The sequence below is a fragment of the Bufo bufo genome, chromosome 3, assembly GCF_905171765.1.
Source record: "Bufo bufo chromosome 3, aBufBuf1.1, whole genome shotgun sequence".
NCBI classification, from domain to species: domain Eukaryota; kingdom Metazoa; phylum Chordata; class Amphibia; order Anura; family Bufonidae; genus Bufo; species Bufo bufo.
This window is the reverse complement of record NC_053391.1, coordinates 624,010,883-624,035,520: the sequence shown is the minus strand read 5'-3', so window position 1 is coordinate 624,035,520 and position 24,638 is coordinate 624,010,883. Positions and strand designations below refer to the sequence as shown.

At 43.2% G+C, this 24,638-nt stretch overlaps 1 protein-coding gene across 3 annotated transcripts in view; it reads right to left on the bottom strand.

Annotated features, from left to right (window-relative positions):
* DCLK1 (doublecortin like kinase 1) overlaps positions 1-24,638 on the bottom strand; it is a 352,916-nt gene that overhangs the window by 82,940 nt on the left and 245,338 nt on the right. The window lies entirely within an intron of this gene.

Sequence of the window (24,638 nt, the reverse complement as noted above, 5' to 3'; positions counted from 1 at the left end):
ATGCGAGTGCACCTATATTATGGCAGAAATTGCTCCAAAATTTGGCAAATCTAGGTTTAGAGAAAGTATTTTCACCAGCCCGTCAAGGGGGTATGACTTACCAGGAAAGGGGCATGGCTTCACACAAAAAGGAGCATGGTTTAATATGTTACATTCTGCACCAAAATTGAGTCATAATTTCAAACTAATGGTACTTTCACACTAGCGTTTTTCTTTCCCAGCACTGAGTTCCGTCCTAGGGGCTCAATACCGGAAAAAAAACTGATCAGATTTATCCTAATGCATTCTGAATGGAGAGCAATCCGTTTAGGATTAATCAGTCCAGTCCCTCTTACATTTTTTGGCCGGAGAAAATACTGCAGCATGCCTCAGTTTTCTCTCCGACCAAAAATCCTGAACACTTGCCGGAATGCCGGGTTCAATTTCCAATGAAATGCATTCATGCCAGATCCGGCCCCAAGTGTCCTGGCAAAACGGATCCATTCTTTCCGTCCGCGCATGCGCAGACCATTAAATTAGTGAAAAAAATAAATACCGGATCCGTTTTTCCGGATGACAACCGGAAAGACAGATCTGGTATTGCAATGCATTTGTGAGACGGATCCGCATCCGGATCCATCTCACAAATGCATCCAGATTGCCGGATCCGGCAGGCAATTCCGGTGACGGAACTGCCTGCCGGAATCCTCTGCCGCAAGTGTGAAAGTACCCTAAGCCAACCAATAGTTGGTATAGAGTCACAGAAAAGTGTCGGTCCCTGCACCACATGTATCCTCCAGCCTGACCCCCTGAGATACAATTTGTGCATTTCTACATAGCTGGTCTAATTTTACTCCATCTGTATGCCTAGTGAATCTGCCCCAATATGTCTCATGGCTAATAAAGGGGCGCATACTAAAGGAGAGCCCCCTCCCCCTTCATGGAAATGGATTTTCCAGAAGGCTACAGCCATTTTTAATAAATTGTAATGCGTTTCACCACTGTAGATAACTTTTTGAATTTCACTTGAATGTTTGTATAATGGGAGGTTATACCAATATGCTTTCTACACCAATTCCTGAAAATGTTCAAAATCCCTGCTTGTTAGGAACCTTCATTCAAATCTGTCCTGGTCATGTGATGTTGACAGAGGTGCCCCGCTCGTTATGCAGTGACCCAGCGGATCACTGCTAACAGTTAATTGTTTGCTAAAAGCTAAATGTTGTGACAACGTTAAAAGCACTTACGCCTCTATGGACTATGTTGTCTATGGACAAACAGTTAAAGAGGTTGTGCAGAGGTTTATACTGATGACCTATCCTCAGGATAGGTCATCAATATCTGATGGGTGGGAGTCTGACACCCAGCACCCCACACTGATCAGCTGCATTATAGCGACACTTCTGGGTCATTACCCTGCTCGTTGTCTCGGAAGTGTAGTGCAATTACAAGTACTAGCTCCATTCAAGTGAATGAAGCGAGTACTTATTACACTGCACCGCTGAGACAGTGTAATGAACATGGAGCAGCACTCGCATGGAGCTCCGCCTCCTCTTCAAACAGCTGATTGGCCGGGGTGCTGGGTGTCGGACCCCCACCGATCAGATATTGATGACCTATCCTGAGGAGAGGTCATCAATATAAACCTCTGCACGACCCCTTTAAAACTGGCAGTCTTGGTTAGTTTGCCGTAGAGACCGACTGGTGTAGCCTCCTCTGGTTAGTTAGAGAGTCTTAGTGGTGAAGGACTAAAGAAGACATACATGTGTGAGCTGCTGCTAAGTAAAACTAAAGAGAAGACTCATCCAGGGAACACCATTCCTGAGACTGAAAAGCTGCCAAAGAGCAACTTTCTTTTTTATTATCAAACTTACAAAAAATACAGTACAACATCGGACCATCCAAAGGTCCCAATTACAAATGACAGCATTATAATGACATTTTACCCCTTATACCCACCCCCCACCGCCAAAGAGCAACTTAACTGAGAGACTACCCCTAAGGAAAAGAACAGACAGAGAATTGAGAACCATTTTCAAGGTTGTGCACTGGATTCAGACAGTAAGGTACTGCATGTTTATGGCATTAAGACTTTACTGCTTGTGGACGGGCTTAATTGCCTCAGGCACCCACCACACTTTGAGACAGGCTGGCCATCCGGATCTAAGATCTGCACTCCTCAGCCTGGGAATTGCTGAGAGAAATGCCGGGCCCATCACATTGAATATACTTACCTGGCTCCACCGCTTCTCTTGTGTGCGGATGAAAACACCTGGTGTCGGGGGGGGGGAAGCAGTCATTGGCAGGCGGGGGGGGGGGGGGGGTGCCTCCCTAGCATCGCGGTTGACACTAGGGAGGCTCGTCCCCATCCCCGCCTGCCATTGGATGCTCCCCCCCAACACCGGATGTTTTCATCTGCACACGGGGAGAAGTTGCAGCGGCCTGGTGGGGACCAGGAGCGGTAAGTATATTCAATGTGAGGGATCCGGCATATGGGGGGACATTTTATAGGATTGGATAACCCCCTTTAAACATTTTACATCACTCTTGTGGTGCTAAAAAGCCACACTATACATGCGCCATAATCTGCGACTTTTCACTTCTTTTGGCACTTTTCAAACATGGGAGGGGCTTAGGACGGGACGGAACCTGCTGCAGTGCTTCAGATTTAGGACATTCCGCATTTTTGAAGACCCATAGACACCAATGGGGCTATGTCCTGCTTTTGACAAGTATAGGGCATGTTATATTTGTTTAATTGAGGGGCCGTGAAACAGAAGAAAAGATGCGGACAGCACACAGAGTTCATCTTTTGGGGCCCCATAGAAGTGAATGGGTTCGCATCTAATCCGCAAAATTTGCAGACCAGATGCAGAAAGCAACATACGGCCATCTGAATTAGCTCTTACTATAATTAAAAAACTGGAATAAATGATGTTTTAAATTTATGTCAGTTCATAGTGTAGATTTGAACTTCTGGAGCATGGACTGCCTGGAAATGAGTCAAAAATATGAAGTTTATTATTAAATTTGGCATCAAATTTGGCCCACCCTGTGCCGACTTTATACTGAGACTGGAACTTCAAAGTTTAGTATATCTGCTCCAAAGTTTATTGGAAGTTTAACACCGAGTTATGCTGGTGCAGATGGTAACATACATTAGGTCGGTATTAGGCTGGCATATTACTGATAAAGGAACGTTATCATCATAATTTACATGACCCAGCCAATGCACTGTCCAGGCACATGGGGGGACATTTATTAAGACCAGTGTTTTACATGCCAGTCTTAATCTATCCTCCTCTGGCGTCCGATGTGCCACAATTATTAACATTAATTATTAATCCGTGCACCAGAATTGAACTCTACAACAGCAAGGGAGCTGATCTGGGGTATAATCTACACCAGTTTACAGGCATAGATTATAATAAATGTGCTGGTGCGGCCATCCATCCTGCCCCCACAACACCCACTCCTTGCCTTGCTCAGCCCACTTTTTTGAAAAAGTGGTGAGCTGGGCTAAAACCCACAAAACGTCGCAAAATTTTGTCCAAGCAGGGCTTGTACCACACTTTTCAGTGTTTGGAAGTCCGTTTTCTGGTGTACAGGGGATGATAAATGCCCCCCATGGTCTCTGAGCCTTTAGGATAGATATTTCATATTTCTTGATACAATCTCACCATGGGCAACATCTGCGAGGGGTTTATGTTTTTGTGAACAGACAAATACATAAGACATCTGTGATATAGATCTTCAGGTCACAACAGAAGAAAATGATCTTTGCCGACAGAAAAGTATGTGTGCTAAAGTGCTAAGATTTTTCAAAATTTCTTTTTATTAAAGGTTTCATAAATCAGATAAACATTTATTAAAGTCACAAAGACAATTAGTGAAAAGGAGGCGCGCAGGCCTCAGTAAAATAGCCATATATTGTATTTTTATTTATTATACGCACTTATATAACGCTGACATATTCTGTAGCCCATTACAGACATTATCATCACGCTGTCCATAATGGGTCTCACAATGTAAGTTCCCTATCAGTGTGTCTTCGGAGTGTGGGAGGAAACTGGAGAACCCGGAGGAAACCCATGCAAACATGGGTCATACATAAATCAAGAGGAACCTACATTTTTATTAAATTAAAGGCATAAAAACACAAACCCAAACAAACCAGAGCTCCTGTGAAAGTGTTCTTGACGCACATAAATAACCCAAAGGCTCACGTCAGAGGAATTTGGAGACACGTGAGTATTATGGAGAGAGATGTAACACAGAAAGAAAGAAGGTAGGGTCTATAGCCAGGAGCTTATGATGTGAGCATCATGAATCCAGGGAGCCCAGGTTTTCAAAACTTTGTGAGATCTGATCTCCCAACTGGCTAGTTCTTCTAGTCGGTGTACATGGTTGACTTGTCAATCCATGTAAAGGATGATGTCAATTCTTCAGAATGCCATAATTAGTGAGATAAGTCGTTTTGCAACGTTGAGGAGGAAAGTGCTAAAACTACTGGATAACAAGGTGATGAAGGTGCCCATAGTAAGATCAGGCCTGGTGAGATGGTAAAGGAAGAAACACTGACCTTGCACACTACGGACTCAGTAAATTGCCAAAAGTTCGAAATGTTCAGGTCTTCCCACTAAATATGGAGGCAGCTGCCTGGGTGTACACCACATCCCAATTGGAAAGATTGTGATGGCTTGGATTGTTTTAATGCTCATACAACAATTATCTTGTGTGCTAATACCATCATCTAGAGGCATTTCTTCAGACAACTGGATCTTTTACCTGCTGAAAAATCTTAAAGGGGTTATCCCAAGATTTAACCTATCCCTATCCACAGGGGTTAATGGTCTTATCGGTGGGGGTCTGACTCCTGGGACCTGTACCAATCACAAAAATGGAGCAGTGGTCAAGCAGTCCCATAGAGATAAATGCCACAGACTGCCATCCGTAGGCTGTAGCACCAGATATAGCAAAATTCGTATGGACGTCACTGGGCCGGGTATTGCTGTGACAGGGTAGATCTGCTCATTGTGGCTGATTATATTCATGGCCTATGCTAAGGATAGTCATCAGTGTAAACTGCCTGAAAATACCCAAACAAAATCAATGTGCTGGTAGTCTTATAGGCAGTCTAACTAGCCCTAAACAATTGAGGATCTCCCTTTATCACTCTATATGCCCTTAAATATAATAATGGGAATGTCTACAATAGACAACCCTCTTTAAATGTACAGAACATACTGCGAAAATATATGGCAATAAATTAAATGAGGTTGATATATGGCAGTATGTGAAGGCTCCAGGGTAGTTATCAGTATTCCTTTTTTTTAAGTCATCTCATTATTTTTATACGATCGTACATCTCTGCATATCTTCCAGTAATACTTTTCATCAAGCTTAGGATTCTACACTACAGTAATTTCAATTTCTTGACGGCTCCTTCCACTACAGTACATTATACACCAGTGCCCTTTACCCAAGGTCAGAATAACACTTGAAGCAAATTACTGGTAGAAATATGGATAAATGATATAAGTGTTATTCCCCACAACACTTTCCTTCAGAAAATGAAGTAAGCTGTGGAAACCGCTGCAGGAGCCGACACTTTCAATAAAACCCCAAGGCCAGCAATACTGCAATTATCTTATGCATGCTGTACAGGTACATTGCATTCATTTAAGGGCTCATTAAGATGGCCGAATGAATGAGTCCGCATCCGTTCTGCAGTTTTGCGGAATGCGTGTGGACCCATTCATTTCAATTGGGCCTCAAAAGATGGTTCCATTCCGTGGCTCTCGGACAATAGGCATTTTCTATTATGGTTGCGGCCTTGTGCGGTCCGCCGTTATCCGTGTTTTGCAGATCCGCAAAGCACTACGGCTGTCTGAATAGGCTCTTAATGTGATAAGTGCAGTGACTACAACTATTCCTATCCTAGAGTAAAGCAGAGCTGGAATACCATGATGCGTAAAGTGTATAAATAGTACTGCAAAGGTTAAGAAAAATTGCTGCTATTGTCACTCATGGGCTGGGTCTGGTACTGCAGCACTGACCCATTCATATGAGTATGAGCTGCAATACCAGACATAGTCGTGGTGCTGTAAAGCTGATCTTTATTCCTAATCTCAGCCAAAACCCTTAAAGGGGTTATCCCATGATTAATGTAAAAAACTATTTAACCAGACATCATAAAGTTCATGACAAAGCTAGAACCATCCCTGTACCTCACATGGATCCAGAGATCTACCCATTAATTTCTTCAATTGCTCTACTGGATTTGTTTCCAGCTGGCATCTTAAAAGGGGTGTCTTTTCTTAGAGGGTATCTCCTCTCTGCTGCAGCTCTATCACAGTTCAGTGGGCATGGCCTTTCTCAGAAGGATGGAAGTGAGCATGTGCGACCATGTCAGTGAGTTGGACAGAGAAATTTGAAAACGAACAAACAGCAGGTGGCACTATACAGATAGATTTTATAGAATAGCTCAGTGGCTATATACAATTTTGAATTACATGCAATTAAACAAGTGCTCAGATCCAGGTGCAGGTTTAACAACTGTAGGATATTTTTCATGGGACAAGCCCTTTAAGTACAAGAGGCTCTATGTAATTTCATAACACTGAAAAATGATGTAATCTGATAATGGACAACTTGCACTGTCTAGAAGGTTCTCAGGTTCCTTGTTGTAGAGTGCCCCCTAACAATTCACCACATGGCCTTCTTGCCTTATTATCACTTGATTTGCAGTGAGATGGATACCACTAAAACCACATTTATTCTCCTTAGCCAGCTATGCAGTTCCTAAAGTTGAACTTACACTTTAAGATATTAAGCTTTCGATGGACACTTACGGTATTTCAATTTTCCATAAAATAAGATTTTTCTCTTCTTAAAGAGAACCTGTCATCAACTTTATGCTGACCTCACTGAGGGCAGCATAAATTAGTGACAGAAATGCTGATGTCAGCGGAGTGTCACTCATGAGCTGAAAGTAAGTGGTTGCTGAGAACCAGCCTCATAATCCTTGCAGCCCAGGCCTGGAAAATAGTCAAATCTACCTGAGAAGAGTCCAGGTTATTCCTAATCTCCTGCTCTCTCACCCATCTACTGATGATTGGCAGTTCTCTCCTAGAGAGAAAGGGAGAAAACTAGGTAGAAGACTGTCAGTCATCAGCAGGTGGGCAGGAGAGCAGGAATTCATGAATAACCAGGACTCTTCTCAGGTGGCCGTGACTCTTTTCCAGGACCAGTCTGCAATGATTGTGATGTTGGTTCTCGACAACCACTTACTTTTAACTTTTAAATGACAGACCGCTGAAATCATCTCACCTGTCTCTTCTTTATACTTCCGTTAGTATGGGCAGCACAAAGTTGATGACAGGTTCCCTTTAAGGTTATACAGTATAAGTTGTCTTGGTCAGTGACAAAAAATTGCAAGTGCAAATTTAGATTAAGGCCCCGTGCACATGACCGAATTTTTGGGTCTGCATCTGATCTGCATTTTTTGCAGACTGGATGTGGACAAATTAATTTCAATGGGGCCGCAAAAAATGTGGACAACACACCGTGCTATACAGCTAAGCATCTTGTAACGCACCGTGCTGCACAGCTAAGCATCCAACTTGCTTTCTCTACTGCTTGTCCACACTGTGCATTCATTTTGAAGCTGTCTGATATTAGGACACCTAAATTCTTCTCTTCTGAAGTCCTCGCTAACACAGAGCTGCCAATACGATATTCAGAGGGGTCCTTCTCCCTAAGCGTATTATTTTACATTTAGAAACATTGAACTGCATTTTCCATTGTTTGCACCATTTTCAGTGAAGCTAAAACCAATCGGTACCATTTTCTAAAGGGCACCTTAAAAAATGGAGCTGGAATCAATATGGACAAATATTTTGCCTTTCTCTGCACTAGTTTTAGTAAATCTTCCTCAAGTGAATATTAGGATAATATACCGTAGTAGCGTACATCAATGGGATTGCTAGTAGGAAGTCCAGAAGAATGGCTTCCAGTGCGGATAGCCTTCACAACCATTTACTGATGACCTGCAATAAGTTGACCTACATTGGCGATTGAGATAATCTCAACATACCACACTATTTATTGCTTATCCATAAACTTCTAAAGGCAAAAAATCCAGCAACTTCAAATTATTAAGACCTCATGCACATGGCCCTAACCGCGCATATGCAAAACATGGATACCAGCCAGGTGCATCCCAGACTTTCCTGGTCTACATTGTAGAAATACTTATTCTTGTCCACAATACAGACAGGAATAGGACATGTTAGATCTTTTTTGTGGGGCCACAGGACGGACATATGGGTCCACATCTGATCTGCAAAAATGCAGATTGGTTGCAGACAAAAAATACGGTCATGTGCATGAGGCCTAAGAGTTATATTGAATGTGGGCAAAAACTTATTGAAGTCCATGTTAGATAATGTGTTTTCATATTAATTGTATAAACTACATGATTGCCCTTCAGAGGGATAAAACAATTAATGTTATGATGTGATTAAAAGAAACTGATGTGATGGAAATGGTAGGATAAAAAATAGCAAAAATGGTTTGAAATATTCTATAAGAGAACATAAAGAGTATAACAATAAACTCAGATATTATATAAGGCAGGATATCAGGAGGGACCACACAGCCGACAGCGCTTTATTCTGTCACTGTATTCTGCTTCAAAGCAATATGGTTAGATAGGAAAATAAGAGGCGAGGTGTCACCGCAGGGACGGTAAAAAAGAAATGTCATTTCTGCTTTCATGTGTTATTATTCTTGTTTTTTGTAAAAACACCGATGACGGAAAAGTCATTTCATTTTCCTTGGATAAATAAATGACTTTTGATTTCAAAGAATACCTTTTCTCTGACAGGCGTTTGTTTCATTTTCTGTATTCTTGCATTCGTATTCACAATATACAAAATAAGACAATACATTGTGGCGAATTGTAAAGTTTGGCTTAAAAATATCTCAGGCTGCTTTACATCAGCTTATTACACGCATTTCCATTATAGGAGCAGAAGAACGAAAATAATGGTTTCGGCAAATAATTGACAGGAACAGAATATAACATCCCATCCACTATAATGGGATCCGTTAGGTTTCCGTTCAGAATTTTTTTTTAGTGGAGAACTTTTCTCTCCGCCATTTCTAACGAAAACTGTGACAGAAGCTCCAGAGTCTCCGATTCAGATGTGAATGTAGCGTAAAAGTGTGTGTTCCCCTTTACCACCAAAATGTTTTGTTTATGTCACTGCATGTACAAAAAAATTATAAAAACAAAAATAAAAAATCAACAAGTTTGGGGAAGGGGACAGGTGGAAGAAAATATGCGAACTTTGGGGGACATTTATTTTTAAAAAAAGCAAAGGAAAACTGGCTTAGTTGCCCACAGCAACCAATAGAAAAATTTAAGTTGGAATCAGATTTGTTGCTATGGGCAACTAAGCCAGTTTTCCTTTGCATCGGTTTTGATAAATCTCCCCCTTTGCTCTTTTCTCAGGTTACTTCAAATTCTATTGGAATCCACTTTAATATATCAGTTGCAGTGCTGGTGATGAGGGCATCAACGTAAGAGCTCCCCTGGTATTAAAATGGCATATTACGGCATAAGATCCGGACCCTCCGCAGTACCACTAAAGCCTATGAGGGTAAATGAGGGTCACACCTGAAGCAATAACTTCTGGAATTAAATATGAAACTCATAAAAAGTTGCACATAACCCCCAGCAGTTTTATGTCGAAAGTTTCATTATTTTACAATTCATTAAAACAGAATAAATCCCCAAAGCTGGCCCAGCGGGTGGTTTTCTGTGTTTATTAGAAAATATTTACAGGAGGAGTTATTTGGGTCAAATAATGTATATTGATGAAAAAAATCCAGTTTATGAATTCATGAAGACTGAATCACAGGAAAGGATATTGTCATTTTAATATAAAACTTTGCTACAAGGAAAATGTGTGAAATTGGAATTTCATGTTCAACTGAACAAAAGTCGTTCCATAAAGGAGATGTATAGGAGAAACATGAATTACTAATGAAGGTTGGAGCGAATCGACTTCGGATGAAACTGTAACAGTGCCTGCTGTGCACCATTGTTCCCCTGCTTACCGCCACGGTCCTGGGCGCCGTGTTCAGCTGTGATTTGTGGCCAGTGCTTCCCATTCACTGCTGCAGTCCTGGGCTCTGTCTGTGTAAGCACTGTTGTTCTGGGATCCGCTCCACAGTTTCCTCTCAGCCCTGGCCACAGCATGCTTGCTGCTTGTTTCCTGCAGCACTTCCTTAAGGGTCGGCGCATGTCACTTCCTGTGCTTTATGGGTTAGGTCATGTGACCTCGCTGACCAATCCTAGCCCTCCTGCGCATATATAAGTGGCTCAGCCCCCTTCCCAGATGCCTCAGTGTCATGGTCCTTGTGTCCTGCTAAGGTTCCTGATTTCCACTTGTGTTCCTGTGTTTCTGACTCGTACCTGTATTCCTGGACTCTGCTACCTGTTAGATCCCTGCCTGCTAGCCTTGACTCTCCTGTTGCCGACCCGGATTGCCTGACCTGTACCTGTGCCACCTGCCCTGACCTATTGGCTGTCTGACTACGCCTCTGCCTCATCTTTCGGTCCTGCACCTCTGGTACCTTTCTCAGGTACCTCCTGGTCCGCCTGGACCAGCTGCCTCATGTGCCTATCCACCTCAAGAGGTAGCGACCTGGTGTTCCCCTCGGGAAAGTCCATCCCCACCATCAGGAGTACTGTGAAGATCGAGGGGTTCACTTAGACAACGCCCTTAAAGGAGGTAGGACACATGGCACAGTGGGTTCACACCGGCTGTTTCGTGACATAAAACATCCGAAGTCGATTCGCATAATTCTTCTTTTGAATACTGTACAGTATTAGAATGTATTGGCTCCTATGAGCCGAAGCTATTACTTCGCGAAGTCAAGTGGTACCTTGGAACCGAACCCGAGTTCGGGAAATGTTTTTTTACAGTAAAAAATGAATTTATGAAGTTATTATGCGAATTTATGAACTTCGACTCATCGGAGCCAATACATTCTAATACTCTATGGAGCGCTCGCTCCGTATAGTATTCAAACGAAGTATTATGCGAATCAACTTCTCTCATCCCTAGTTTTATGTGATTGGATTCAGTATGTAAAGAGCTGTTTAAAGAGGACCTATTGTCTCTTCTGACATGTCCATTTTAGTAAATACCTGTATTCCACTTTATATAACAGTTCTCATGCATCGTTTCTTAGCCCTCTACGTTGTGCAGTTCCTCTCTTACTCCTCCTAGATATTTAGCATCTTTTCTTAGGCCTCTATGTTGTGCAGTTCCTCTGTTATTCCTCCTGGATATTTATGAATAAATTGACAACTGGGTGCTACCATCCCCCCTGGTCAAAAGGGTGTGTCCCTACACAGTCCAGCACTGCTCAATGGTGAGTAAGGGCGGGTTCACATTACCGTTATGAATTCCGTTATTGTTTTCTGTTATAACACATCAGGACTTTGTTTTCTGTCCTGGATAGCAGAAACCAGACGGATCCGTTATGCTTGCCCATAGACTTGAATTCCGTTTTACGAATTCCGTCATTTTATGTTATAACCATGTTATAACGGAAAACAGTAACGGAATTCATAACCCGCCCTAACATGGACTGATTATGTGACAGATCATTGGGAACTAATCACTGGTGGATCATCAGTAGAGATGAGGGCTGCATTTACTTCCGCTGTATGGGGATAAGCAAACAATTCAGCAATTGTCCGCATAAAAAATAGTTGTTCCAGCGCAAGCAACTGTAGCGGTCATTAACTGCATTGTACATTTACCATTGTGCATAGTTTACATTGTACAGAGAAGAGTCCAGATGATTGAATACATAAACTAATGATGGAGATCAGTGGATTGTCAATTGCAGCACAGAGTATTTCAGTTCAACCTACTCTTCCATGTTTACATCTAACTTTCCAAACGTACAGATGTATCTGCGGAGGGCTGTGGTGTCAGTCGCACCTCTATGTGAACTGCACATTTCATTTTTGTTATCAGATAATAAACACATTAAAATGCCACGAAAACACTGATCATTTCCCATAAAACTTTATTAAATTATCAAAACATCTGAACTGTAACAAAACATCCGAGACACAACAAAACATCAGAAGAGTATAAGAAAGACCCAGTGATCAATAGACAAGACATCCTCATCAATGAACTGTCTATGGCTACTTTCACACTAGCGTTTTCAATTCTGCTTCCGTTTTGTCCCCCATTCATTGTCAATGGGGACAGAACTGAACTGAATGAAACAGAGTGCAGCAGAATGCATTCCATTCCGTTTGGTTGCGTCCCCATCGCGGACAGAATAACGCTGCAAGCAGTGTTTTTCTGTCCGCGATGTGATGCGGAGTCTGACACAACAGAAAACGTATCCATCCCCCATTGACTCTCAATGCTGTTCATGACTGATCCGTCATGGTTATAGAAGACATAATACAACCGGATCCGTTCATGACGGATGCATGCGGTTGTATTATGGTAACGGAAGCATTTTTGCAGATCCATGACGGATCCGCAAAAAATGCAAGTGTGAAAGTAGCCTATGTAGAAACTAGCGTCTACAAAGTGTGCTATTTAGCAATTCGCATCTAAAACATAAAGTTATTGATTAGACCAAATGAAAAGACTTCGGGGGTCATTTACGAACAGATATACACCACTTCTGTGGTATATATCAGTCGCAGATTCTGTCGCACACCATGTTGCTGCAGAATCTGCGACTTCTTTCCCACTCATGCCAGGTCTAAAAAGGGTCATGGTATGGGCAGGGAAGGGGATGGGCCGGCATTTTCTACACCTAGCTTAGGCGTAGAAAATGGTCTGCATGTAAGACAGCTCGGAAGCTGTATTACATTTAGAAGCGGCAGTGGATACGTCAAAGTTATGGAGAGGCCTGCGCCTCGTCATAACTCTGGTGGATTCACTGCCAGGTATAGGGCTTATTAAGACTGGTGTCTAAAACATCGGTCTTAATAAATGCGCCCCATTAATTTTAACATTATCAAACTATGGTTATTAATACCATCCAGGGACTCTAGTTGTATAATAGTGAATTTTGTATGGGATCTGGTCAACAGGTTCAATACTACAGATAAGACTTAAAGGTTATGTACATCTTTTGAGGCAATTTTTTTTATGATTGCATTTTACTCATTTTTAGCTATAACACAGGAATAAGGAGGAATAACACAGCATTTCTGGGCTCTAAGAAAAGTATTCCTCAATTATTATTAAACACATTTATATGGCTGACAGGTCCTCTTTAAAGTGTTTTTCTGGTTTATAGATAATGATGGCCTGTCCTCAGGATAGACCATCAACATCAGATGTGGGGGAGAGGGGGGTCCAACACTGAGCACCCCCACTGATCAGCTGTTTCGGGCAGCCACCAGCACCATAAGCTGTAATACATTGAACAGAGAGCTCCATCCACTGTGTAGTTTCCGGCGTTTGCATACTACAGCTCTTCTGCCATTCATTTCAATGGGAGTTGAGCTGTAGTACCCCAGGACGGCCACTAAACAGTGGATGGAGCTGTCTACTTCCAGCTCCGTCCACTGCATAGTTTCTGGCAACTGAACTGAAATATCTGATCGGTAGGGGTGTCGGGCATCAGGACCCCCACTGATGTGATATTGATGACCTATTCTGAGGATCAGTCATCAATAACTGGGAACTTTCACACTTGCGTTTTTCTTTTCCGGCACTGAGTTCCGTCAAAAGGGCTCAATGCCGGAAAAGAACTGATCAGTTATATCCCCATGCATTCTGAATGGAGAGCAATCCGTTCAGGATGCACCAGGATGTCTTCAGTTCAGTCATTTTGACTGATCAGGCAAAAGATAAAACCGCAGCATGCTACGGTTTTATCTCTGGCCCAAAAAACTGAAGACTTGCCTGAATTCCTTTTTTTCCATAGGAATGTATTAGTGCCAGATCCGGCAGGCATGTGCAGACCGAAAAAAAGGTGAAAAAAATAAATGCCGGATCCGTTTTGCCGGATGACACCGGAAAGACGGATCCGGCATTTCAATGTATTTTGGCATAGAGTTCCGTCGTCGGGGCTCTATGCCGGAAGAATCCTGATCAGGATTATCCTAATGCATTCTGAATGGAGAGTAATCCGTTCAGGATGCATCAGGATGTCTTCAGTTCCGGAACGGAACGTTTTTTGGCCGGAGAAAATACCGCAGCATGCTGCGCTTTTTGCTCCGGCCAAAAATCCTGAAGACTTGCTGCAAGGCCGTATCCGGAATTAATGCCCATTGAAAGGCATTGATCCGGATCCGGCCTTAAGCTAATTGTCGTTTCGGCGCATTGCCGGACCCGACGTTTAGCTTTTTCTGAATGGTTACCATGGCTGCCGGGACGCTAAAGTCCTGGCAGCCATGGTAAAGTGTAGTGGGGAGAAGCATACTTACCGTCCGTGCGGCTCCCGGGGCGCTCCAGAGTGACGTCAGGGCGTCCCAAGCGCATGGATCACGTGATCACATGGACACGTCATCCATGTGCATGGGGCGCTCTGACGTGATTCTGGAGCGCCCCAGGAGCCGCGCGGACTGTAAGTATACCGCTCCCCCGCTCCTACTATGGCAACCAGGACTTTAAAGGGTTTCTATCACTTCGTTTCACATATTTAGCTGTCAGACACTAGCGATCCGCTAGTGTCTGCTCTGCCAAACCATCCTAATATAAATGCTTTTGGGGCAGCCGTTTCGCTAAAAAAAGAACTTTTATTAATATGCTAATGAGCCTCTAGGTGCTATGGGGGCGTCATTAGCATCTAGAGGCTCGGTCTACCTTCACAAACTGCCGCCGCCCAGCGCGTCCCTCCAGCCCGCCCATCTCCTCCAGAATGCGATCCTCCCTGTGAGCGTATGTATTCGGCGCATGCGCAGTGAATGTCTGACCGCTTCCCTGCTCAGACATCTCCACTGCGCCTGTTCCTCGGAGCACTATGACGTCATCGCGCAGGCGCAGTGGAGATGTCTGAGCAGGGAAGCGGTCAGACATTCACTGCGCATGCGCCGAATACATACGCTCACAGGGATGATCGCATTCAGGACGAGATGGGCGGGCTGGAGGGACGCGCTGGGCGGCGGCAGTTTGTGAAGGTAGACGGAGCCTCTAGATGCTAATGACGCCCCCATAGCACCTAGAGGCTCATTAGCATATTAATAAAAGTTCTTTTTTTTTGCGAAACGGCTGCCCCAAAAGCAATTATATTAGGATGGTTTGGCAGAGCAGACACTAGCGGATCGCTAGTGTCTGACAGCTAAATATGTGAAACGAAGTGATAGAAACCCTTTAATAGCGTCCTGGCTGCCATAGTAACACTGAAAGCATTTTGAAGACGGATCCGTCTTCAAATGCTTTCAGTACACTTGCGTTTTTCCGGATCCGGCGTGTAATTCCGGCAAGTGCAGTACACGCCGGAACCGGACAACGCAAGTGTGAAAGAGGCCTTACAAATGCCATCAGTTGGCATACGTTTTGCCGGATCACTCCGCCGCAAGTGTGAAAGTAGCCTAAGTCCCCACAAACCCCTTTAAGTGTATTCTCATCTTTGATCAAAGTTTTATAGTTTATTTAGAGGTAAAATCTACTCAGAACATTGAGTAATAATTGTAAAAACATTGCATTACTTATGTACCACTGATCCTGGGCTACAGCCTATAGTACAGTCTACCGTTGAATATACAATTTTGCTGGTTGTCACTGAAAACAGTCACCAAGTTGTCTAGCCGGTTGTCAGGACCCCCCCCCCCCCCTCCCTCCCAGCACAAGCGCTGCAGTAATGTGAATTCAGCACAGGTCTAAATGCAGTGACAAATTGGTATGAGTTCTACAATAATATCGGAAACGTCATCACATTTAATGCATGTTTTTTTTATCCTATCTATATTTTAAAAAGATATTAATAACATCTTTATGCATAGACTGTGTTACAGATTTGAACATCATAGTCATACAAATTAACGACAGTATACAATTAAAAGTGGAATAATACGGTACATTTCTACATGCAACTAACAATGTGTCTTCAGAGCTGAAAACAATAAGAAAAACATATAAATATATTAAAAACAATAAAAAAAACTCATGTAAGGTTTGAATTCATAATAATTTTTTAACCAGACTACTGCCAGTATTACAGTGAATGGGGGGTTTTATTAAAGGGCATCTGTCAGCAGATTTGTACCTATGACACTGGCTGACCTGTTACATGTGCACTTGGCAGCTGAAGGCATCTGTGTTGGTCCCATGTTCATATGTGTCCGCATTGCTGAGAAAAATGATATTTTAATATATGCAAATGATCCTCTAGGAGCAACGGGGGCGTTGTCATTACACCTAGAGGCTCTGCTCTCTCTGCAACTGCCGCGCCCTCTGCACTTTGATTGACAGGGCCAGGCAGAGTAAACGTGATCACACCTGGTTCTGTCGATCAAAGTGCAGAGGGGGCGGAGGCAATTTTTTATTGCATTTTACTTTGAGCCAAAAATAATGGAACCAGAAAGTTTGGGAAATGAGGGTTAGACCAGATAGGGGATCTGGGAGAGTACACTCCAGTATCAGTAGCCTTGACAAGCTTTTGTGAGATAGTCCATACATGGACCATATGGACCCACTTGTCGGTACTGGTACAACCAGTTTGTAACACTTTCATACGAACCCAGGAGGGCACCTGCCAGGGCCGTCGCTGCATTACTATAGTCAGTGTCAACCCACCAATGGGCATAGACAAATACATATTAGGGGCAGAGAGACCACCATGTCCAACTGAACCTTGGAGACCGACCCTGCGAATAGAGCGTACTAAGGATGGTATTCAGGGATTTGAGAAACTTTCTTGGGAATGACTACACTACATGAAATAGATAAAGGAATTTCGGAAGATGGATCACTTTAAAGAGATTAATTATGCCAATGAGCGTAAGGCCTCATCCACACGGCCGTTGAACGGAGGCACGGAAACCCACGGAGGCACTACGGAGTGCTTCCGTGGTGTTTCTCTCCGTGCCTCTGCACCGCAAAACAATAAAAAAAAAATTTCCGGTGCGGACGGATCACAGACCCATTCAAGTTGAATGGGTTTCGATCTGTCTCAGCCGCCACACGGTCCCCAATGCACGGAACGGCCGCACAACGACCATGTGCATGAGGCTTAAGAGGGAGGTGGTCCCATGCCTTCAGCTTTGTTTCAGCGTTTCTCAAAAATGGATATAAATTTAATGCCATAATGTCATGCACCTCTGGCTGTATTACAACTCCTTGGTACTTAATGGAAGTCACAACGAGCACAGTAACTGGAAGTGCTGGATTATGTGGGTAGTTGGGGGGCATAGGGCAGATTTGTTCCAGTTCTCCCCAAGGCCAGTAAAGGACCCAAATGTCTCCAGGAGGTGTAAAAGAGCCTCAAGGGAAGGACCTACATACTCCAGATATACCAGTGTGCCATCCACGTACATGGACACCTTTTCAACTAGGAGTTATGAACAGCGGCCGTGAGGGTCTCAATGGCCAGAGTAAAAGAGACAGAGGGCAACCCTGACGAGTGCCCCGCTTTAAGGGAAAAGGGCCAGAGACTTCAAGATTTGTTCTAATTCGTGCCCGGGGAGAGCCATAGAGCAATTGAACCCATTTACAGAAATTAGGTCCAATATTGAATCTTGGTAATAGCTACCAGAGATGAGTCCACTCAATAGAGTCAAAAGCTGTGCAGCTATCTAAGGCTAATACAAATCTGGGTGACTCTGAGCCCTCTGCAGCTGCTAAGTTTAAGTATAATCATTGGATGTTTATATCGGTTGCCTTCCCGGCATGAAGCCAATTTGGTCAGGATGGATTAAGGACTAGATCATTTTATTTAGCCTCATAGTGATTATTTTTGCTAGTATTTTAATGTCAGAGTTGAGGAGTGAAATAGGGCGATGGCAATCAGGCATCAGTGGGTCCTTCTCTGGTTTAAGCAGAACCACCAACAAAGCCTCTCTCAGGGAATCGCAATGTTATACATCTCACACAGCCGGGGGTCAATTAATTTAGAGTTGGCCCTATACCAGTCTCCAGTGATACCATCTAAGCCTGGGGTTTTCCCCAAAGGAAAAGTGCCAATGTCCTCCGTAACATCATCCATTGTAACGGGGGCATCCAGCAAGGCTGCCTGTGCTACAGTTAGCTGTGGCAGAAGAAGGGTGTTAAGAAAATTGTCGGCCATATTTGCATCTGCTGGGCAGCTGGAACAATAGAGGCCCTCATAAAATGAGCGAAAAATTAGGTTAACCTCCAAAGGATCAGCATATGAACTATTCCTTGTCATAACACAGGGGATGGAAGCGCATGGTCGCTCAGACCGAGCTAGATAAGCCAAAAGCTTCCCATTTTTATCCCCAAATTCAAAGATAGATGCCTCCCTGGAGATCATTTTTGTTTGTTTGTGTATGTAGCAACAGGATCTCCCTTTGTAATCTCACCCATTTCCTTTTATGTAATTCCCGGGGATCCTTAGAATAGATTATGCACTTCAATGTTAAGGTGGGATTTCCGTTGCTTAAGCGGTTACCTGTGTGCTGCAACCCCCGCTATAAATACCCCCGAACAGTGGCCTTATACATATCCCATCTAGAGGAAGGGTTGGGGTGGTCGGCGTTATTGGCCCAATACTCAGCATGAGTTTCTAGCACCGCAGAGTTCACTGCAGGGACTTCAAGCCAAGCCTTGGACTGATGTGAGGGCCCTGTACAGTGACAGGTCTTCTTTAAGCCATATTCTTATCAGTTTGATATTAAGCTATAATGAGTGTTTATGAGGTCAGAACATCACACATAATAACTCTACATGAGCCATCATGAAATTCAAGAAAGACTGTGGCAGCTTGCAAACAGACTAATTCATTTTTATCCCTTGTATCTTAGAAAGGGATTAACATTTTTAATAAAGACCAATTGAAAACAATTATTTTTAGCTCAAAATGAGTAGAAGGCATAAAAAAGTTCCCCGAAGGTGTCCATAGCCTTTAGCATTGCTCACCTATCATCAGGATAGACCATGGATATCAAATGAATGGGACTGAGAAGCAATGCCAAGCACAACCAGTATACAATGCATGGCATTGTACTTTGTATACCGTAAAGAGGCTGCAGTCCCACCAAACATCTGATCGATGGGGGTCCTCACCAATCTGGGTCCTCACCAATCTGATATTGATGACCTATTCTTATATTTAATTCCCGAACAACCTCTTTAATGCTGTATGGCCAAAGGTACCTTGTAGCCTTTCTAGAACACAACGCCAAGTACACACACTGACACAGCAAACTTTAATGCCATGAAGTTAATCAACCAGCTTTGGGAAATGCATGGGTTACAGCTGTTAATTTTCAGCTTCCATATACGGTATGTCTCACTCCACTGTGTATTTGCTAAGAATGTTCCTTCCCTAGATACTGTTTTGTACGTTCAGCCTGTGCTATTCCATGTGCAAAATGAAGACATAGCCATGCTTGCGGGAACTGAGTGTGTTTCCAGTCTGGGAGGACATATATATGTATTCCAATGACAGCAGGATTCTGCGACTGCTGAGAAGAAGATGAGTGGTTGTCACCTGTGACAGATTAGTTGAGATATAATTGCACCGCTTGGCATTATTTCAGTATAAAACAACTCTCAGCATGTAAGGTTGGTCGAAGCCATATTTCAGAGCTTTAGTGACAGCAGTCATGTTTGCTAACCTGATTCTATGGAACCTATATGCGTAAATGGAGCACAAATGATCACGAATTACAGATAACTTTTAGCACGAGTGATGCCCAACCTCTTGACTGTACCCATGCTTGATTGGTGGACTATGCTATGGACACATTGAAATTGTATGTTCTTGTTGCCTGCCACCACGGCTGACCAGTGGAATCCTGTTTTCAGACAGCAGTAAGGCCCTTCTCACGCTGTGTCTATTGTGTCGATGCATAGCTTCCGTCTGGAAAATTCTCTGAAAGAAACCTTGGGTGCATGCATTTAAAGGGGTTCTCCAGAATTTATTAAAGAGGTTGTGACACGAAACATATACCACATTTGTCAAACCAGCACCTAGATCTAAATACATTTGTAATTGCTTGTAATTAAAAATTTAGTATAGCCACTGAGCTATTCAATAAAATGTATCTGTACAGCACCACCTGCTGATTGTTCTTTTCCTTATTTCTTGTCCACCTCACTGAGTTTAAATCTTCAACTGCCACCAGCCATATGTTCTGTTAAAATCTGTCAGTTACAGGGAAAGAGCTACAGCAAAAAGGACACAAACACTGAGCTTTTAGGCTGAAGAGAATCTAGGAGAGCAATGAATGGGGAGATCTCTGGATCCATGTGAGGTACAGGGCTGGTTCTAGCTTTGTTAGAATGAGATTGTTATGCATTATATGTTGCCTGATTTAATTTTTTTTACATCTATTGTGGCATAACCCCTTTAAGTGATGGCCTATTATGAGGATAGGCTATCACTAGTTGATCTGTCGGGGGACCCCGCACCCCAAGCTGATCATCTGTTCTTTGTAGCTCCATCTCTGAAAGTCAGCCCCGGAGCTCCCATTGAAGTTAATGGGAGCAGCACTACAATTACAAGTGCTGTCCATATCCAATGTTGATGGTGCTCTATAGTTCTGGCACCGACTTCTGGAGACTGAGTTACACAGAACAGCTCATCAGTGGGGGAGCTGGACCTCCTCTAGATCAACATGTGATGGCCTATGCTAGAAACGCAGTGTGAAAAGTCCCTAACACAGGAAATTCTATTCTTTGTTAGGCCTGAATGCCTGGATTTCCCACAGCTCTACTGTACTAGACTGATCCTATGGTGGTCCAAGTCCAGTTTAGAAGAACTAGAGTTTTTTTGAGTATTGTATACAGATTGTAGACCTCTTTGAGACTCTTGAGATTAACAGTCTCAGAGAGGTCTACAATGAAGTTATTTGCATTGATTGTAATTTTTCAATCTAATATTACTAAGGTTAAGGCTACACACAGACTTTTTGTAACAAGAGTTTCCTATTTTAGCTATTAAAGGATAGTAGCAGTCCATGGGAGTTGATTAAGTTGCATGCAACTCAATAGCCTACATTTAATAATGTGATTTTGCCTAGAACCTGTTGTAAAATGTGCCAACACTTGGCACAATTTGGCACGTTTTTGCCTTTGGCTTTCACTGTACATAGCTTGCCAAGGGGTGTGTGGCTTAGTGAGAAAGAGGCACAACATCACACCAGAGAGGGGCACAATTTTGGCACAACATCTGTCATAAAGTGAAATCTCTTTCACACGTCAGTGTTTTGGTCAGGGATTTCCATCAGTGATTGTGAACCAAAACCACAATTGGCGCCTCCACAGACATAAGATAATGGAAAGATCTGCACCTGTTCTGTGTTTTTGACCTGCACCTGGTTTTGGCTCTGACCTGCACCTGGTTAGACAAAAGTGTCTAGTCATGCACCAAATTTATCTTATAGCCCAAGCCAGTGCGATAAATATGGTAGATCTTTAGATTGCTTGTCTAAAGGCCCTATTAGACCGAAAAATATTCTGGCCAATTATTGGGAATGGGCAGGGGCCATAGACCTTACAGGGAAACTTCCCGGTGGGCCAATGCCCAGGAGGCCACCAGCCAGATAAGTAATGATCTGACGCTCCTCTCGTGACTCCTGACTTCAACCGTATTACCATCCCGAGGCAACTGGAGTAGGAGGACAGAACATGGCAGCTGGGCAGTTACTGGGGAGACATTTTGTGTTGCTCAGGCATTATATTGTGCTGCACTGTGGGGTGGTATCATGGTACCTTGGAACCGAACCAGAGTTCGGGAAATGTTTTGTTTACAGTACAAGTTGATTTATGAAGTTATTGCGTGAAGTCTTGCAAGACTTCGCAAAGCAATAACTTGGGCTCATCGGAGCCAATACATTCTAATACTGTACGGAGCTCCTGCTCCTGTATTAGAACAAAGTTTTATGCAAATCGACTTCAGATGTTTCATCCGAAGTCGATTCGCTCATCCCTAATGACTACTTTTTTTGGTTGTTTGTTTCAGTTTTACATAATAAAGCATTTTTGGAAAAAAGGATTTTTTTGTGTCTCCATATTCTGAAAGTCATATTTTTTATTTTTTTTTGGGCGACTGTCTTATGTAGGGGCTAAATTTTTTCGGTATGAGATGGCGGTTTGATTGGTATTATTTTAGAGTGCATATGACTTTTTGATCGCTTGGTATTACACTTTTTGTGATATAAGGTGACAAAAAATGGCTTTTTTGACACAATTTTTATTTTTTTACGGTGTTCACCTGAGGAGTTAGGGCATGTGATCATTTTATACAGCAGGTTGTTACAGATGCGGCAATACATAATATGTCTACTTTTCTTTCTTTATTTAAGTTTTACACAATAAATGCATTTTTTAAACCCAAAAAATCATGCTTTAGTGTCTCAGTGCCATAGCTTTTTTATTTTTTTGGGCGAATGTCTTAGGTAGGTTCTCATTTTTGCGGGATGAAATTATGGTTTGTTTGGTACTATTTTGGGGTGCGTATGACTTTTGATCGCTTCGCATTACACTTTTTGTGATGTAAGGTGACAAAAAATGGCTTTATTGAGACCCGTTTTTATATTATTTGTTTTACTGTGTTCACCTGAGGGGTTAGGTCATGTGATATTTTAATAGACCTGGCTGTTACAGACACGGTGATACCTAATATGTCTACTTTAAAAAAAATATATCACTTTTAACACAATAAACATTTTTGAAACAAAAAAATCATGTTTTAGGGCTCTTTCAAACTTGCGTTATTGTCTTCCGGCATAGAGTTCCGTCGTCGGGGCTCTATGCCGGAAGAATCCTGATCAGGATTATCCTAATGCATTCTGAATGGAGAGAAATCCGTTCAGGATGCATCAGGATGTCTTCAGTTCCGGAACGGAACGTTTGTTGGCCGGAGAAAATACCGCAGCATGCTGCGCTTTTTGCTCTGGCCAAAAATCCGGAACACTTGCCGCAAGGCCGGATCCGGAATTAATGCCCATTGGAAGGCATTGATCCGGATCCGGCCTTAAGCTAAACGTCGTTTCGGCGCATTGCCGGAGCCGACATTTAGCTTTTTCAGAGTGGTTACCATGGCTGCCGGGACGCTAAAGTCCTGACAGCCATGGTAAAGTGTAGCGGGGAGCAGCATACTTACCGTCCGTGCGGCTCCCCGGGCGCTCCAGAGTGACGTCAGGGCGCCCCAAGCGCATGGATCATGTGATCGCATGGATCACGTCATCCATGCGCATGGGGCGCTCTGACGTCATTCTGGAGCGCCCCGGGAGCTGCACGGACTGTAAGTATACCGCTCCCCCGCTCCCCGCTCCTACTATGGCAACCAGGACTTTAATAGCGTCCTGGGTGCCATAGTAACACTGAAAGCATTTGGAAGACGGTTCCGTCTTCAAATGCTTTCAGTACACTTGCGTTTTTCCGGATCCGGCGGGCACCTCCGGCAACGGAAGTTCATGCCGGATCCCAACAACGCAAGTGTGAAAGAGGCCTTAGTGTCTCCATTTTCTGAGAGCCATAGTTTTTTTTATTTTTTGGGCGATTGTCTTAGGTAGGATCAAATTTTTTGCGGGATTAAATGATGGTTTGATTGGTACTATTTAGCCCGTGTAAAGTGGCCTTTAGGCAGGGTTCATACGAAGTTGTAGTGTGTCACGTGGCCAATTATTGGGTCACACGTTGCCACAGTTTTTCAAAGCAATTGTCAGTCATGTGGTTTTCACAGGTGAAGCATATTAAAAATGTGTGTTTTATAAGTAAAAAAAACCTCATGGACAAAAATCTTCTGTTGTGATAAGGCTGCAGTAAATGGTTATATTCTGGAAAATTGAGCTCACATAGCTCATTTTTGGAAAAGGAGTTCTGCTGCAGATATTGTTTTAAAAAACTGCTGGAATTCTAGAAAATGTTGGCTGTCACCTTGAATCTGGCATATGGGTTCCCATGAATATGTCATCTATTAGCAGCTCTGTATCTCACTGTCTAATAAATAGTGTAAGGCCAATTGCTGCCGGGGTGCTAAACAGACTAAGGCCTATTGTACACGACCGTAGGTGTCCCATTGCGCATTGCGGACCACATATGCGGATCCGCAATACACGGGCACCGTTCTGTGTGCATTCAGCATCACAGATGCGGACCCATTGACTTAAATGGGTCCGCAAATCCAAAGATGTGGAATGGTGCGGAACGGAAGCACAGAACGGAACCCTACGGAAGCACTACAGAGTGCTTCCATGGGGTTTCGTTCCGTACCGCAAAAAGATAGAACATGTCCTATCTTTTTGCGGAACAGGCGGATCGTGGACCCATTCACTTTAATCCGCTGCTTCCCTACGGTCGGTGTTTCGGGGTGCAGGAGGCCTAAGGCTAGGTTCACATTATCATTTAGTTTTACGTTCTTCTGATCCGTCAGTAGAACAGAAAACGGATCTTTATTTGGAACATCTACTTTGCTTATTTTGCATCCGTTTTAGTTATTTCCATCTGAGATTCGATCCG